The sequence below is a fragment of the Schistocerca serialis genome, chromosome 3, assembly GCF_023864345.2.
Source record: "Schistocerca serialis cubense isolate TAMUIC-IGC-003099 chromosome 3, iqSchSeri2.2, whole genome shotgun sequence".
NCBI classification, from domain to species: Eukaryota; Metazoa; Arthropoda; class Insecta; order Orthoptera; family Acrididae; genus Schistocerca; species Schistocerca serialis.
Window position 1 is genome coordinate 367438742 of NC_064640.1, and position 16288 is coordinate 367455029.

The following is a 16288-nucleotide window of genomic DNA, read 5'->3' on the forward strand; positions in this document are numbered from 1 at the left end:
ATAAACATGACTTTGTCATCCTACTCTACAAAAATGGAGATAAAATGTACAAAAGGCTTTATAAACAGTGCAGAAAACACTCAAAGGCACAGAGTTTGGATTTCAAAAAAGGACTGTCAGCTGAACAAGCTGTGGTGTATTGACCTTGATATGTGATACACGAGAATCAATTAATTAGAAATCATCATCATTGGGAATATTTTGTGAGTTGGCTAAGGCTCTTGATAGTGGGAGTCACGTTATACTTAAGCGAAAGTTAAAATATCTTATTACAGAATATTTGAGACATGTGATTCACAGTTCCTATCTAATCCACTGACTATAAATTGAATGTACCACCAGTATGTCAATCAAATAGCAATAGGCACCAAAGACTTGAAGCAATCACACTTGGTGCACAACAGAGGTCTGTTTTAGGTCCTCTGTTTCTGATACACATAAACGATCTTTCACTAGCACTGTAAAAAGAAATTTTGTTCTCTTTTGCAGACAATACAAGTACAGGAATAAAAAGTGGTATCTGTCATATTAGTACGTAATAACAGCAAAGTTCTGCCTAGATGTCTATAGATCATAAATACTGGCCTGAGCACAGATACAAACACATTATTATTATTATTATTACTATAGTAAAACATTCTGTATATTTTTGTAATTAAATGTTTCATTGTTCTTATTACTATTATAGTCAGATTCATAAGTGACACTTTAAAAGTGGGGATAATGGTGATTTATATTTGAGGATTGGCGAGACCCCTGCCCCAGAAGCGAATCCTTGGTCCGTACCCTCTCAGTTGGATTCCATGGATGAGATTAATATAATGCAATGATGTAGTGAAAACTAGAGCCAAGTAATGGATACCTAAATTTCCAAACCATTTGAAATGTATGGAAAGATTGCTCCTTGTGATGCAGAATCTTGAACTGTATGGAAATCGCTCAGTGGGATACAGTTTGGCTTGGGATGTCCACCAAACTGCAAAATCCCCTATGAAGGAGACCTTCTGTGGATACGGCAAGATGACAATGACACTGACCACTGTGCCATCGAGATACAGTGATAATCGCAATTACACAGACTTCCCTAGCATTCCTTCCGTCAGACCAAATTGTCAACTTATCCACTCACTACTGACGTAGTGCCTCTTGCCCATTATCCTCATTACTCGCGGCATTTCAACGATTTCCATAGGGGTTTGAGTGCGGTGTGCATCCGCACTGAAGTGATCGCATCCGAAAGAACAGACACCACATATATAATTAAAGCGAGGATGACTAATGACCACTGGCAGGGTTGGTAGCAAAATCCATAAGGGGGGACACTAGTACTCATGGATGTACCTCTTTTTTAGACTAATATCAGTGTCCAATGAGAAGTTCAGACAGGCAGGTGCAAAAGAGGTCCAAAACTCACAAAATTCTCACAACAGGAAAGTAAATAATAATGTTACCATATTTAACCAAAATATTGGTGGATTAAAGAAAAAAGTAGATTCTAACAAAAGTAAAGTAAAAAATAATGTTACCATTTTTCACCAAAATATTCCGGGATTGAAGAATAAGGTAGATGAGCTCCTGGTTTGTTTAGATGACATTGAATCTAATAATGTAATAGATATACTATGCCTGTCTGAGCATCACATTGTGTCTGATATGGAAAAGGTAAATATCAGTGGTTATAAACTAGCTGCACATATGAGTAGAGAGAATAAGGTGGGAGGAGGAGTTGCCACATATGTCAAAAGTTATCACTGTGTAGAAAGCTTAGATGCAAAAAAGTTTTGTCTAGAGCAACATATAGAAGCATGTGCCTGCCAACTTAAACTGAAGGAGGGCCCTTTTATAATAGTAACAGTATATAGGTCCCCTTCAGGAGATTTCCATTTATTCCTGGAAAACTTGGATGCCTTGTTGCGCTATCTGTCAGATAGGGGAAAGCAAATTATTATTTGTAGGTACTTCAATGTTGACTCACTGAAAGAGTGTAATAGGAAGAATGACCGGGAAGTCTTGCTCCATTCTTTCAATTTGACATCTGTCATTAATTTTCCTTCTCGGGTAGTAAAGGACAGCAGCACATTGATAGATAACACTTTTATAGACCACGATAGGTTTAAAAACATAAATTCTTGTCCTGTTGAGAATGGGCTTTCTGATCATGATGCTCAGCTAGTTACAGTATATGACACAGCTCCATTCAGTAATTCAAAACTACCGTCCAAAGTTGTGTGTTCAATTAATGACTCAACAATTAGAAATTTCAGAGAAAATCTTCAGCAGTTAGACTGGGATGAGGTGTACAAGGAACCCGATGCTAATTTAAAATATAACTTATTTCATGATACACTTGTAAGAGAATTTGAAAACTGTTTCCCCAGGAAAGTGGTTAAATCTAATTATAAGAAACTGTGCAAAAAACCTTGGCTTACTAAAGGAATAAAAATATCTTGTAACCACAAAAGGGAACTGTATTTAACAACAAGAAAGAGTAATGACCCAGAAACAGCCAAATATTATAAAAACTACTGTGCTACATTAAGAAAGGTTATTAAAAAGTCCAGAAGCATGTGCATCATGTCTGAGATTAATTTGGAATATTATTACAAGGGAGACAGGACAACCAAGAGTACAGGATGATGGCATCACCATCAAAGTGAATGGAAACTTGATAAACAACAAGCCGGAAGTCAAAAACATTTTGAATAATCATTTTTTAAATATTGTAGAGAACATAGGATCTAAATGTTCATTAGAAGAAGCAAAGCAGTTAATGGAAAAAGCCTTACCCACACCATTTGATAGAATTGAAATGCCACCCAACTCTCCATCTGAAATTAGGAAGATAATAAACTCTCTCAAGAATAAAACCTCACATGGAATTGGTGGCATTTCCAGTAGGATAATAAAAGCTTGTTCCCAAGAAAGAAGTGGGATTCTTAGCCACATATGTAATAGCTCTCTGAAGCAGGGTATTTTCCCAGATAGACTGAAGTATGCCATTGTTATACCATTGCATAAAAAAGGGGATACGTCTGATGTCAACAACTACCACCCAATCTCTCTTCTGACTGACTTATCCAAAATTCTTGATAAAGTAATGTATTGTAGAGTAGTTTCACACCTTTGTAAGAATAAAGTTTTAACAAAATGTCAGTTTGGTTTCCAGAAGGGTTTTTCAACGGAAAATGCTACATATACTTTCACTAATGAAATATTAAATGCTCTGAGTAACCGGAAGTCACCCGTTGGGATTTTTTGTGCTCTATCAAAGGCTTTTGATTGTGTAAATCATGGAATACTTCTAGATAAGCTCAAGTACTGCAGTATGAATGGGACAGTGCTCAAATGGTTTAAATCATACCTAACTGGAAGAGTGCAGAAAGTTGAAATAAACAGTTCACATAATATGCAAAAAACTGCTGATTTCTAAAACTGGGGAACAATCAAGAATGGGGTGCCGCAAGGTTTGGTCTTGGGTCCTCTGCTGTTCTTAATATATATTAATGACTTGCCATTCTATATTCACGAAGATGCAAAGCTGGTACTTTTTGACGATGATACAAGTATAGCTATCACACCCGACAGACAAGAATTAACTGGTGAAATTGTAAACGATGTTTTTCAGAAAATCATTAAGTGGTTCTCTGCAAATGGGCTCTCATTAAACTTTGACAAAACACAGTATATACAGTTCCACACAGTAAATGGAATGACCCCATTAATAAATATAGACTTCGATCAGAAATCAGTAGCTAAGGTAGAATATTCAAAATTTCTAGGTGTATGCATTGATGAGGGGTTGAACTGGAAAAAACACACTGAGGATCTGCTGAAACGTTTGAGTTCAGCTACTTATGCTATTCGGGTCATTGCAAATTTTGGCGATATACATCTGAGTAAATTAGCTTACCACGCCTATTTTGATTCTCTGCTTTCGTATGGCATCATATTCTGGGGTAACTCATCATTGAGTAAAAGAGTGTTCATTGCACAAAAGCGTGTAATCAGAATAATTGCTGGAGCTATCCTGCAGACACTTATTTAAAGAGCTAGAAATCTTCACTGTAGCCTCACAATATATACATTCACTTATGAAATTTGTTATTAACAATCCGAACGAATTAAAAAGTAATAGCAGTGTACATGGGTACAACACTAGGAGAAAGGATGATCTTCACTACTCAAGGTTAAATCTAACTTTGGCTCAGAAGGGGGTAAATTATGCTGCCACAAAAGTCTTTGGTCACTTACCTAATAGCATCAAAAGTCTGACAGATAGCCATATAGCATTTAAAAGTAAATTAAAAGAATTTCTTAATGGCAACTCCTTCTACTCATTAGATGAATTTTTGGATATAGTAAGTGGGTAATTTCCCAACCTCCACAAAAAAAAATTAAAAAAACATATTGAGTGTCATGTAATATTTTGTCTAATGTAATATCTTGTATAGATGCCTTTCATTAACCTGACACGTTCCACATCATTACGAAGTGTCGTATTCATGATCTATGGAACAAGTACTAATCTAATCTAACTAATCTAATCACTTCAGTGTGGATGCACACTACGCTTGAACTCTTATGGGAATCGACGAAATGCCGCGAGTAATGAGGATAAACAAACCTGAATGCTTTTTGCATTAACATTTTTGCCCTCCTTTTCAATTCATTTTAATATTTTCGAAATCCCTTTTCGTTTCCTGAAATTATGTTCCCATAATGTAATTAAGTGGAGTTTAGTATGTCCTGGAGGAAACAGAAGGTGTTTTTCTGGAGAAAAGCTTCAACTTGGATTTAAATTCTGTGATTTGTAATGCAGCCCTAAATCCTTGAGGAATCCTACTGAAAATGTATGCTCAATTGATCTGCAAAGATTTTTGAAACATGCTTCAGAATTTGCTTATAACATAAAGAGGAATAGCATGACCAGTAGCCAATTAACAGATGCTGCTGTTCCTTTTAAAAGGAAGTTCGTATTGTCAATCACTAATCTCCTTATTTAGAGAGTTAATGTATAGCGAGGTTGGTTAGTATAAGAATACTAAGCTTGTTGGAGAGAGATCTACATGAAACACTTGACCAAGTATGTCTCTCATCTGAGCAGCTAAAAGGGTGTCAGACGACTAATGCAAATGTTCAGGTTCAATCCCTCGTTCGATTACAAGACTCTATATGCTGAATGCTGATTCTTTCACCTCTGACAGTGATTTGTAAACGTGAAAAACGTCGTGCTACACTACTGTTAGTAACTGTAGCAGTCTCCCTCTCATAAATGGTTAAATTACTGCACAAATCAGAAGAAGGCAAGAGCATACCACCTACAGAAACGCTGTAACTTCCAAAGGCTGTTATAGCACTGATGACTTGGTTTTGGGCTTAACATTTCCTTGTGCCTTAATTGAGTTGGCCCAAATTACACTACTGTTAGGAAAAAGTGGAACACCAAAATCCAGAGATGTGATCACAATGAAATGTATTCTACCGACTAGGGACATGACACTACACAAATGATTAGCATTACAGAGCCGTACATGCACTGTGACTGTACTGAGTAGCGCCACCACACGCTGTAATCAGTGCCGCTAGACATCGAGCCACGGAATCAAAGATCACCTGAATATGCTGCTAGGGAATACTCTGCCACGCAGTTTGTAGGCGCGTCTACAAAACATCAACTGCAGCCGCAGGAGAGCCCGAACGAACAAGCTGCTGACCGACTGTATCCCGGATATATTCGATGGGCGACATGTCACGTGAACGAGATGGCCGGGGGATCAGTGATACCCGTCATTCTTCGAAGAAGGCTTGCACATTCCTCGCCACATGCATGATGGACGGATGCGGGTTTGAACCGTCGTCCTCCCGAATGCGAGTTTAGTGTGCTCATCACTGTGCTACCTTGCTCGGTGCTAAACAATACAGTCTGTCCGACTGCGTTCACCATGGCGGGGTCGGACACGTATACGCCCATCACTGTAGGACATGTAGAAGCGTTTTGCCACTCAGCACGCAAGACATTCGCATGTCCATTGCAGTCTGCGGCGATGGTGGTTTCTGGTCAATGGAGGCAGACGCAATGGCATGCGTGGCACCAGTCCAGCTCGCAGAAGACGTTGTCGAACTGTCGACGCAGACATATCGACACTCGTTGCAGTGCTCCAACGTTGCGTCAGCACTGTGGACGAAGCTATTTTGTCAGTTACGTCTAAGCAGATAAGATGGCGGTCATCTCGCGCCGTGTTCACATCGTGCCTATGTGCGGAGCTGTGTACAGCCCTCTACTCTTCACAGGTTCCACATACGTCTCACTGTTAAGCAGCATGCTCTGTACTGGCCACAGTGTCACGGACCGACAGACCCGCCTCCCAGAGACCAATCGTTCTGCCCCGTTCAGAGGTTGTTCAGGGAAATTATCTAAATATTTTGGTGTAAGGTACCCATGATTTCTGGTGGCTCGTTATAGAATTATACGCCAATTACCCTTTTTCCGTGAACGTAATTTCGCAACAATGAAAATTTCTTTAATATACGATCATCAAAACGTACTACACGAAACACATGATAATGCAACAATCCCCAGACGAAACACGCACATTTACCACAGCGTGTCCAATCTGTCCTGTCAGCGTACAGTACAATAGGCAACAAATTTAGAACGGTTCCCTAAAACGTACTGCTCAACATGTGGACTACGACAGAGTGTACAGAGACGCACAATTAATTGTCTCACACGCTCAAGAATCTCAAGAGCTTGGTCTAGTACTTCTGCCTCTGCAAAAATCCTATCAACCAGATGCATGTCTCGATAGGAATCTCCTATATTGGGCTCCTCACATTCCATCATAAGTAGTAATCCACTGGGGTCACGTCTGGTGAAAGAGCTGGCCACGGAACAGGACCACCGCGACCAGTCCCTTGTTGTCCAAACTGTAAATCAATGTGGTTTCGAACAACGAGTGCAAAGTGTGCCCATCATGTTGAAACCACACAAGCTGACAAATTCCAAACAAGATACACAGCACATATCTTCCACGCGGAATGAAGACAACCAGATACCTGGGGTAAGAAATCAAACTACATATAATTACTCTGCAGCTGGTTGGTTTAAAAGACGGGGGGAGGGACCAAACTGCTAGGTCATCGGTCCCTCGTTCTGATTAAAATAATTCCACAAGGGTGGGAGTAAAATAATCGAGACATGCCAAACACAGCTGGAAGAAAGGAGAAAACCACAAGAATGACAGAAGGGCAACAAACACTAAAATGGACAAAATCAGACAAGAAAATCACAGAGAGGCGCAAGAAACATGTATAAGAGATCAAAACAAGAGATCAGATTACCATGGTTGGCTGACCATGAGAATAAAAAGGAGAAGCCAGCCACTCTGAAATATATTAAAACCTCCACCCTAAAAGCACTAGGGTGGAAGACACAGAGGGACGGAGGACAAGCGCTAAAACTTAGATCAAATGATAAAACCCACTCTCACGAATAAAACGTACAACTAAAGCTGCTGTTGAGGCATTGTCGCCAAACAGCGAAGATAGGGTACTGGGAAAGTTAAAAGTCCGCCACAGACCGGCTAAAAGTGGGCACTCCAGCAAGAGGTGAGCGACCGTCATTTGTGAACCACAGCGACACCGAGGTGGGTCCTCGCGACGGAGGAGGTAACCATGCATTAGCCACATATGGCCAATGCGGAGCCGGCAGAGGACAACTGATTCCCTGCGAGAGGACCACATGGAAGACTTCCACACATTCGTAGTCTTCTTAATGGAACGTAGTTTGCTGTGCGTACTGAGGTTATGCCATTCTGTCTTAAAAAAAAAGCCGAAATACCCTGCAGTGTAAGACAGAACGCAGGTCAGTTTCGGAGATGCCAGCCTGTTGGAAAGCTCGTTGCCTGGGATTCGGACGTGTCCTGGGGTCCACACAAACACCACTGAACGACTGGACCCTTCCAGGGCATAGATGGACTCCTGAATGGACGCTACCAAAGGATGGCTGCTCAAACAGTCAGTACACAGGAGAAATGACTCGCCAGGGCATGAGCGGATGTGCTCCAGAGCACGAGATATGGCCGTCAGCTCTGCAGTGAAAACACTTCAGCGATCTGGCAAGGAGTGCTGTTCAATATGTCCTCCATGAACATACGCAAAGCCTGCGTGACCATCAGCCATCGAGCCGTCGGTGTAAACGACTTCGTGGCCTGGTACACGTCGAGAATCGAGAGGAAATGATAGCAGATAGTCACAAGGTTAACGGAGTCCTTAGGGTCACGCGAAAGGTCCAGAAGAATCTGCGGCCTAGGTGTACACCATGGAGGTGTACATGAATGGACCTCGAGGAGAGGTGGTAAAGGGAAGGACTCCAGTTCAGACAGAAGGGCCCGGACGCGAACCACAATCGTAAGGCCTGACCTGGGCCGCTGATGCGGGAGATGAACCGCTGTGGTTGAGAAAAGGAAACGGTAATTCGGATGTGCAGGAGAACTATGAACGTGTGCAACGTAACTGGCGAGCAGTTGTGCACGCCTGACCTTGAATGGAGGGACTCCGGCCCCCACCAGGACACTGGTCACCGGACTCGTTCTAAAAGCTCCCGTCACTTGGCGAACGCCACAGTGGTGCACTGGGTCGAGCAAACACAACGCTGAGGACGCCGCCGAAACAAAAACCACGCTCCCACAGTGAAGGCGGGATTGAACAAGGGCTCTGTAGAGCAGCAGCAGCGTAGAGCGATCTGCACCCCAGTTGGTGTTGCTCAAGCAGAGGAGGGCATTAAGGTGCTGCCAGCACTTCCGCTTAAGCTTACGAAGGTGAGGAAACCGTCAATCGAACGTCGGAAACCAGTCTTAAGAATCTATGTGCCTCCACTGCAGTGAATGGATCGTCATTAAGGTAAAGTTCGGGTTGCGGATGAACGGTACGATGCAGACAGAAGTGCATACATAACACACGACTTTGCAGCTGTAAACTGGATGCTGTAGGTCAGAGCCCATGACTGCACCTTGTGGATGGCTCCCTGTAGGCGCCATTCAGCAACACCAGTACTGGAGGAGCTGTACGACTTGGACACGGAAAGTACGGAGTGACGGGAAGTTTTGGATAAAAATCGGGAGCGGGCCCCGGAGACCCCACTCATACAATGTGGCAAGGATATGATGTCGCCAGGTCGTGTCGTATTCTTTACGTAAGTCAAAAAGGATGACAACCAGATGTTGGCGTCTGGAAAAGGCTGTTCAGATGGCAGACTTGAGGGACACCTGTTCAACAGACTTAGACTATTACTTATTAAAGCTTTCGAGTATGTGGAATTTCAATAACACTACACTTCTGGAAATACTCATAAAAACTAAACTCCGTCCGAAACAGGTCTTGGAAGGCCCAACGGTATCGACCGGCCGCCGTGTCATCCTCACCCCATAGGCTTCACTGGATGCGTATATGGAGGGGCATGTAGCCAGCATACCGCTCTCCCGGCCGTATTTCAGTTTACGAGACCGGAGCCGCTACTCCTCAATCAAGTATCTCCTTAGTTAGCCTCCACAAGGGCTGAGTGCACCTTGATTGGCAACAGCGCTCGGCAGACCGGATGGTCACCCATCCAAGTGCTAGTCCAGCCCGACAGCGCTTAACTTCGGTGATCTGACGGAAATCGGCGTTACCACTGCGGTAAGGCCGTTGGCCGAAAATACTCCTGGGTATATGTTACTAGGCCGTTGGCTGAAAATACTCCTGGGTATATGTTATTAAAGATAATACAGACTGTATTCTCAGCTGTGATTCGTACGTCTCGTGATCGGTCGTTACGTCCTGTTCCCTGCTGTACCTACCATATGTGGGCGAGAGACAGATAATGTCCTCACTAGCTCTTTCGTCTGTTTAGCGTACAAGGGGATAACAATACTCGCATTCTCCACATCACATTTATTATTTTTTAAACATAAAATGTATTTCGTATCCTATATCTTTTTGTGACGAAATTATCTGCATTGCACTTTTTACCAAAATGTTGCAACGTTCCTGCAGTAATAAGGGAACCCCTTTCATGTTACCACAAGATGTAAGACTATTTTATTACACCCTAGTTAAAGCACAAGGAATGTGAAGATGGGCAAGATTATAAGCATCTGTCATTACAAATTACCTGTCTGATATACACAACAGTATTTACATAAAACCGTAAGAAATGCCTCGCCCGATGTTTACCTGTCTGGGTCGATCTAATCGATAACATTATTTATCACTTGTATACACAGTTTCAGGAATTTACTCGTATTTTCAGGTGCTTTGGTAAAGGATGGGCAACAAACAACCACTTACCAATCATAAGAGGAATTATTGTTCTCAAGAGGAGTTGGGAAGGATCTCTTAAGTCTCAGCGTATGATGGAAGAAAAATCCGTTGGGAGAGCGAAGTTCGAGAAATTTAAGGACGGGGTGCAGACTGATTTGCAAGATTAGAGACTAATGCGCGCAGTTATATCTCTAGCCGTGCAAAGCACCGTGTATGTATTTTAAGTCAATCACGTGATCATAACTACAGATAAAAATCGGGTAACATGACTGGTTATTTCGTGATATTTTCGATTTGTGTCTTAGGCGCTGCTATAATGCTACAAGAGATAGTTACGGAATTGATTAGCATTTTGCAAATCCGGGCTGGTTTCAGTTGTTTGTCACAGCCATTCACAATCTTTACGCTCGCACATTCCGTGATTCTCTCTCTCTCTCTCTCTCTCTCTCTCTCTCTCTCTCTCTCTCTCTCTCTCGCGCGCGCACACACACACACACACACACACACACACACACACACACACACACACACACACACACACACACACACACATATATATATATATATATATATATATATATATATATATATATATATATATATATGAGAGAGAGAGATAGAGAGAGGGAGAGAGAGAGAGAGAGAGAGAGAGAGAGAGAGAGAGTGTATCGTCATTTTAGCCCAATGAGGCACGGGTACGTCATTGACGGTTACAATGTCTGTGTTTATACGGTGGCTGTATCATCATATATGTAAATTGAAGGTGGAGGCGGGAGAAAGGAAAGGAAAAGAGCTATTGGCGTCACCTACATTGGGATTTTACATATAATGTATCACGGCTGCGGATTCCGCGTGGTGTCTGTTCTTTAGGAGATGTCTGAAAGAGCAGACACCACGCATTCATATAACTGATTCGCCTTGATGGGCAACGAATCCAACTTCAGTGCAGATGCACAATTACGTCTGACCTCCAGCGGGAACCTCAGAATCGCGAGCATGGAGGACACGGACAGGTTCTACTGATAGGTGGTGCTGGGTGGGTATGGTACCTTGCGCCACTCCCAATAATAGATCGTGGGGAAGAAAGCGACTATTTACACGGTCCAGTGACATCAATTTGACCACCTGTCAAAAGCCTGGCTAACCACCTTTTGCAGTGCGGACATGCAGGAAGAGTGTCAATGAGGTTCTGGAAGTACCGACAGAGATGTGGAGCCACGCTAACTCCAGTGGCAAGGTTTCTAGGTTGTGGATCTATAGCGTGAACAGTCCGATCGAGTTGGTCCCACAGTTCCTAGGTTGGGTTTAAATCCGGGCATTTTGGTACTTAGCTGAGTGGAGTAAACCCATGCTGGTGGTCTTCGAACTGCGCACGTACACTGCGAGTTGTGTGACATGTCACTGTTGGGTTGTGTTGTGTTGTTTGGGGGAAGAGACCAAATAGCGAGGTCATCGATCTTAGCGGATTAGGAAAGGATGGGGAAGGAAGTCGGCCGTCCCCTTTCAAAGGAACCATCCCAGCATTTGCCTGGAGTGATTTAGGGAAGTCACGGAAAACCTAAATCAGGATGGCCAGACGCGGGATTGAACCGTCGTCCTCCCGAATGCGAGTTCAGTGTGCTAACCACTGCGCCACCTCGCTCGGTGACATGTCACTGTCCTGCTGGTAGAAGCCGAAGCGTAGAGGAATAAGCAAACTGCACGTAGGGGTTGACATTATTCCCAAGGATTGATACATACTTGTGTTGATCCACTGTGTCTTCCAGAATGAGGAGATCACCCAGAGAATGCCATGAAAACATTACCCCTTCCACAATGCTCACTACACTGGTCCGGATCCTTCCGACGATTGTTGCAGGGTCGTACACGCTAATGCGCAACTGTCCGATAGAGCATGAAACGTCATTCTTCTAAGGTGGTCACCTGTCGCCGTCCAGTGGACGTCCAGTTGTGGTACTGGCATGCAAATTCCAGACTTCGTCGCCGATGAACAGCCGTCAGCACGGGTGCGTGAAACAGGCGCCTGCTGCTGAAGCCCATACGCAGCAACGTTCGCTGGACGGTCTAGGAGACACTCTTGGTAGTCCCTTGGTTCATCTGGACAGTCAGATGCTCTACAGTTGCACATCTATTCACCAGCACACATCTTCGCAGCCATCGCTCACCCGAGTCATCTAAGGCCCGTGGTGCACCACACTTGCCTGAGTGCCGGTTTTGGATAGCCTCGTTTTGCCATGCAAGGTACAAGGTATACTTTAACCACGTCGACACATGAACAGTTTACAAACCTAGCCGTTTCGGAAATACTTCCACTCACGACGTCAGATAAATCGCTCCGTTTTCGCATCACGATAACGACTGTACTGTTATCCGCGTCCTCCCGACACGCTTAATACACCTTCCACATGCTGCCAGCTTCGTCTGCGAGATGTTATTGCAAGTTGAGATCTAACACTGCCGGTGGTCACATTAATGTGACTGAACCGTGTATATGCCTCTGTACAAGTCCTAATATCTCTCATCTTACGCGAAATGTATGTTGGCTATGCAAATCAGTACTCAGTACTGTTTTCGCAAGAATAATGGCGTCCAATTTGAGTTCAAATAGTCTAAAGCGCCAAAGAATCTGATATAGGCATGCGTATTCAAATACAGATATAATAAACAGGCATAATACGGCACTGCGGTCGGCAACGCCTATATAAGACAACAAAGGTCTGGCGCAGTTCTTAGATCGGTTACTGCTGCTACAGTGGCAGGTTATCAAGATTTAAGTGAGTTTGAACGTGGTGTTATAGTTGGCGCACGAGCGATGGGACACAGCATCTCCGAGGTAGCGGTGAAGTGAGGATTTTTCCGTACGACCATTTCACGTGTGTACCGTGAATATGAGGAATTCGGTAAAACATCGAATCTCCGAAATCGCTGCGGCCGGAAAAAGATCCTGGAAGAACGGAACCAACGACGACTGAAGAGAATCGTTCAACATGACAGAAGTGCAACCCTTCCGCAAATTGCTGCAGATTTCAATGCTGGGCTATCAGCAAGTGTCAGCGTGCGAACCATTCAACGACACATCATCGATATGGGCTTTCGGAGCTGAAGGCCCACTCGTGTACCCTTAATGACTGCACGACACAAAGCTTTACGCCTCGCCTGCTCTGCATATCACTTGATATCCATCTTCAGCAATATGCAAAGCAAAGGTAAATTTGTTTAGGATTTTTTAAACAAAGCGTATTCATGTGTTCACGGCAGCAGAGGCACTCAATCGCTGCTAGAGTACTGTATATTGAATCGGCATTCCATTTAGCCGGCCGCGGTGGCCAAGCGGTTCTAGGCGCTTCAGTCCGGAACCGTGCGTCTGCTACGGTCGCAGGTTCGAATCCTGCCTCGGGCATGGATGTGTGTGATGTCCTTAGGTTAGTTAGGTTTAAGTAGTTCTAAGTTCTAGGGGACTGATGACCTCAGATGTTAAGTCCCATAGTGCTCAGAGCCATTTGAACCATCCCATTTAGTCGATGTACTACTTTGGATATTAATCTCAATTAAGATGTATATTCCTGATCGATTATCTGGTGCTGTGTTTGGTAATTTATCCATGATATTGGCCGCTGAACATACAGCAACCACCCATGTTTTATGTTATGGATCTTATCGAGTGATATACGGAATAACTGTGAAATAATAAAACAATAAATGACATAAAGGCAGTTTCTTCGGAAGGACACATCTTTGTCTTCACGAGGATGGTCTTCAGTGTCTTCGTCTTGAAAGACGAACTCACCGCCAAAATGTTGGTTGTAGGGCTATGTAACAGGTGGCAGGATTCTGTTCCGATACTGCACAGCCCTCAAATCACGCAAGATACCGATGTGAGGCGTCTGACATCCGTACATAATACCGGCCCGAAACATGAGTGACCAGACTTCCCTGCTGAACTCCTGGGACTTCACGTCTGAGATTTGCACTGGTAGATAACACACTCTACAGTACTCTACGACGATCGTCATGTGTCAAATTCTGCGCTCGTCGGTGAAGAGTATCCAAGGCCATTGGTCCAGGTATTCTTTGTCTACATTCTTCGTCCGTTGTGGTGCTAGTACGTTTGTACTGTTATCCGTAATGGGTGCCTTGAAGCCAAACTGATCGTTGGGTCGGCATTGCCCTCCCAATTGCTTTCAAAAAGCCAGCGCGCACTGTTGTGTGGCATTTTACTTGGGTTACCTAAGAGCAATAATTTGTAGGAAGCGGCCATCAGCTGGTATTGTTGACTGCAGGTGACCATTAGAAGGCAAATCTTACATGCTTTGTTCCTCACGATGGCGGTGGATGTTCGAATGGCGTCACTGTTGTGTATGCAAATTTGGCGGACAGCTCCACATACTGAAAAACCACCTTGCCATAAAGCGACAACTCACAAGTTTTAAATTTGAATTGACACTTCGAGAAATGTTGACAAACTGAACAGGGTACAGAACCCTTACGATCCTACTGTCCCATTTACAACTGGAGAGACAGCGCCCTACATTGGACCGTGGTGAGATTGCAGGTGGTTGTTCGTAGCGATTTTCTCTGGTCAAAAGAGTACACACACACACACACACACACACACACACACACATACACACGGAGAGAGGGGGGGAGAGGGGGAGAGGGGGAGGGAGAGGGGGAGGGAGAGGGAGAGGGAGAAGGAGAGAGAGAGAGAGAGGTATTTCCGAAGAAAACAATACACGAAGCTCAAGAGGGCCGTGTGCGCTCCTTTTCAGTAGTTTATACACGTGTCGGATGTCACTGTTAACAAATGTCAGGCACATTTTCTTGGATGTTTCGGCAGATTTTTCCAATTTAGTTTTTGAAATGTGTAGGCGGAGTCAGCACAAACAAATACTGCTCATATCGTGTATCAATCAAAATTCAGTGTCAACGGAAGACGTCAATTCGTTTCTCGTTATAAACAACGTGTTTCTTTTAAGTGGAATTTTATGCACTCATTCGGTACATCGATTCCTAATTAGTCTAGTGCGATATTAGTTTTAACATTGTCTCCTAGCAACTGTCATATTGGTAAACATTTCTTCACCATGTCATCAATGTCAAGTTGCCCCGTTTCAGTTGTTGGCTCTGGAAACTCTGTCTTGTTCACTCACTACCGCCATGCAGCAGAGGCACTCAATCGCTGCTAGAGTACTGCTTGTTGTTCGTGTTTTTCTGTCCCTGTTAATACGCATCTTTAAATCAAATATCTCACTAGAATAAACTGGAACCGCTCTATCGAATACGCACATATTAATCTACTTTAAAAACATGTTAACTCTAATAAAAAATAAACCTATGCCTTCCGTTGACTAATAACTCTTGGGCTGACTCCATCCACACATTGCAAAAACGAAATTGCAACCGTTTGCTGAAACACCAGAGAAAACGCGCCTGATGATTTTTGGAAGAGAGACCTGGTCTATGAGCTCTGGTTCCTGGGCATACAACAGCTTTTTCTGTTGTCATACGGTCTCCATCTTTCAACTGACAACCCTCCACATGTGTTTCACATACCTTTTTATGTTGCTACTAAGTTTTATGGACGTGATGAACGTGTCAGCTTGTGGATATAAATTTAAGTAACTGCCGTTTAGCGGGCGCAGCGAGATAATTGTATCTACCGTAGGAATCTGAATCTCTTTTTCTTAGCGTCTGGGCCGCACAGGTGCAGCGTCCGTTTGTCTGCTAGTTCCCCTCACAAACTCCGATGTAACACATTCTTAGGGTTCAACTGCTGCGGCGCGTATTTTCCTTCAACCACGTCATCTTCGTTGCTTTGGTCGGTCGCGTGGTCCCAAGTGGCTGGAAGAAAGCTCAGGTAACTTCTGTATATAAGAAGGGTAAAAGAACGAACCCGAAAATTACATACTCTTAACATCACTTTACTGCAGAATCTCGAACATATTCTCAGTTCGAATATAATAAATTTCCTGGAGACCGAAAATTTTTT

The 16288-nt window shown here is 43.5% G+C and overlaps 1 protein-coding gene and 1 pseudogene across 3 annotated transcripts in view; both read right to left on the reverse strand.

The window, feature by feature from the left end:
• Window positions 1–16288, reverse strand: part of LOC126470186 (calcium uptake protein 3, mitochondrial-like) — a 657418-nt gene that overhangs the window by 42447 nt on the left and 598683 nt on the right. The gene's annotated exons all lie outside the window — the stretch shown is intronic.
• Window positions 9572–9689, reverse strand: LOC126471747 (5S ribosomal RNA; annotated as a pseudogene).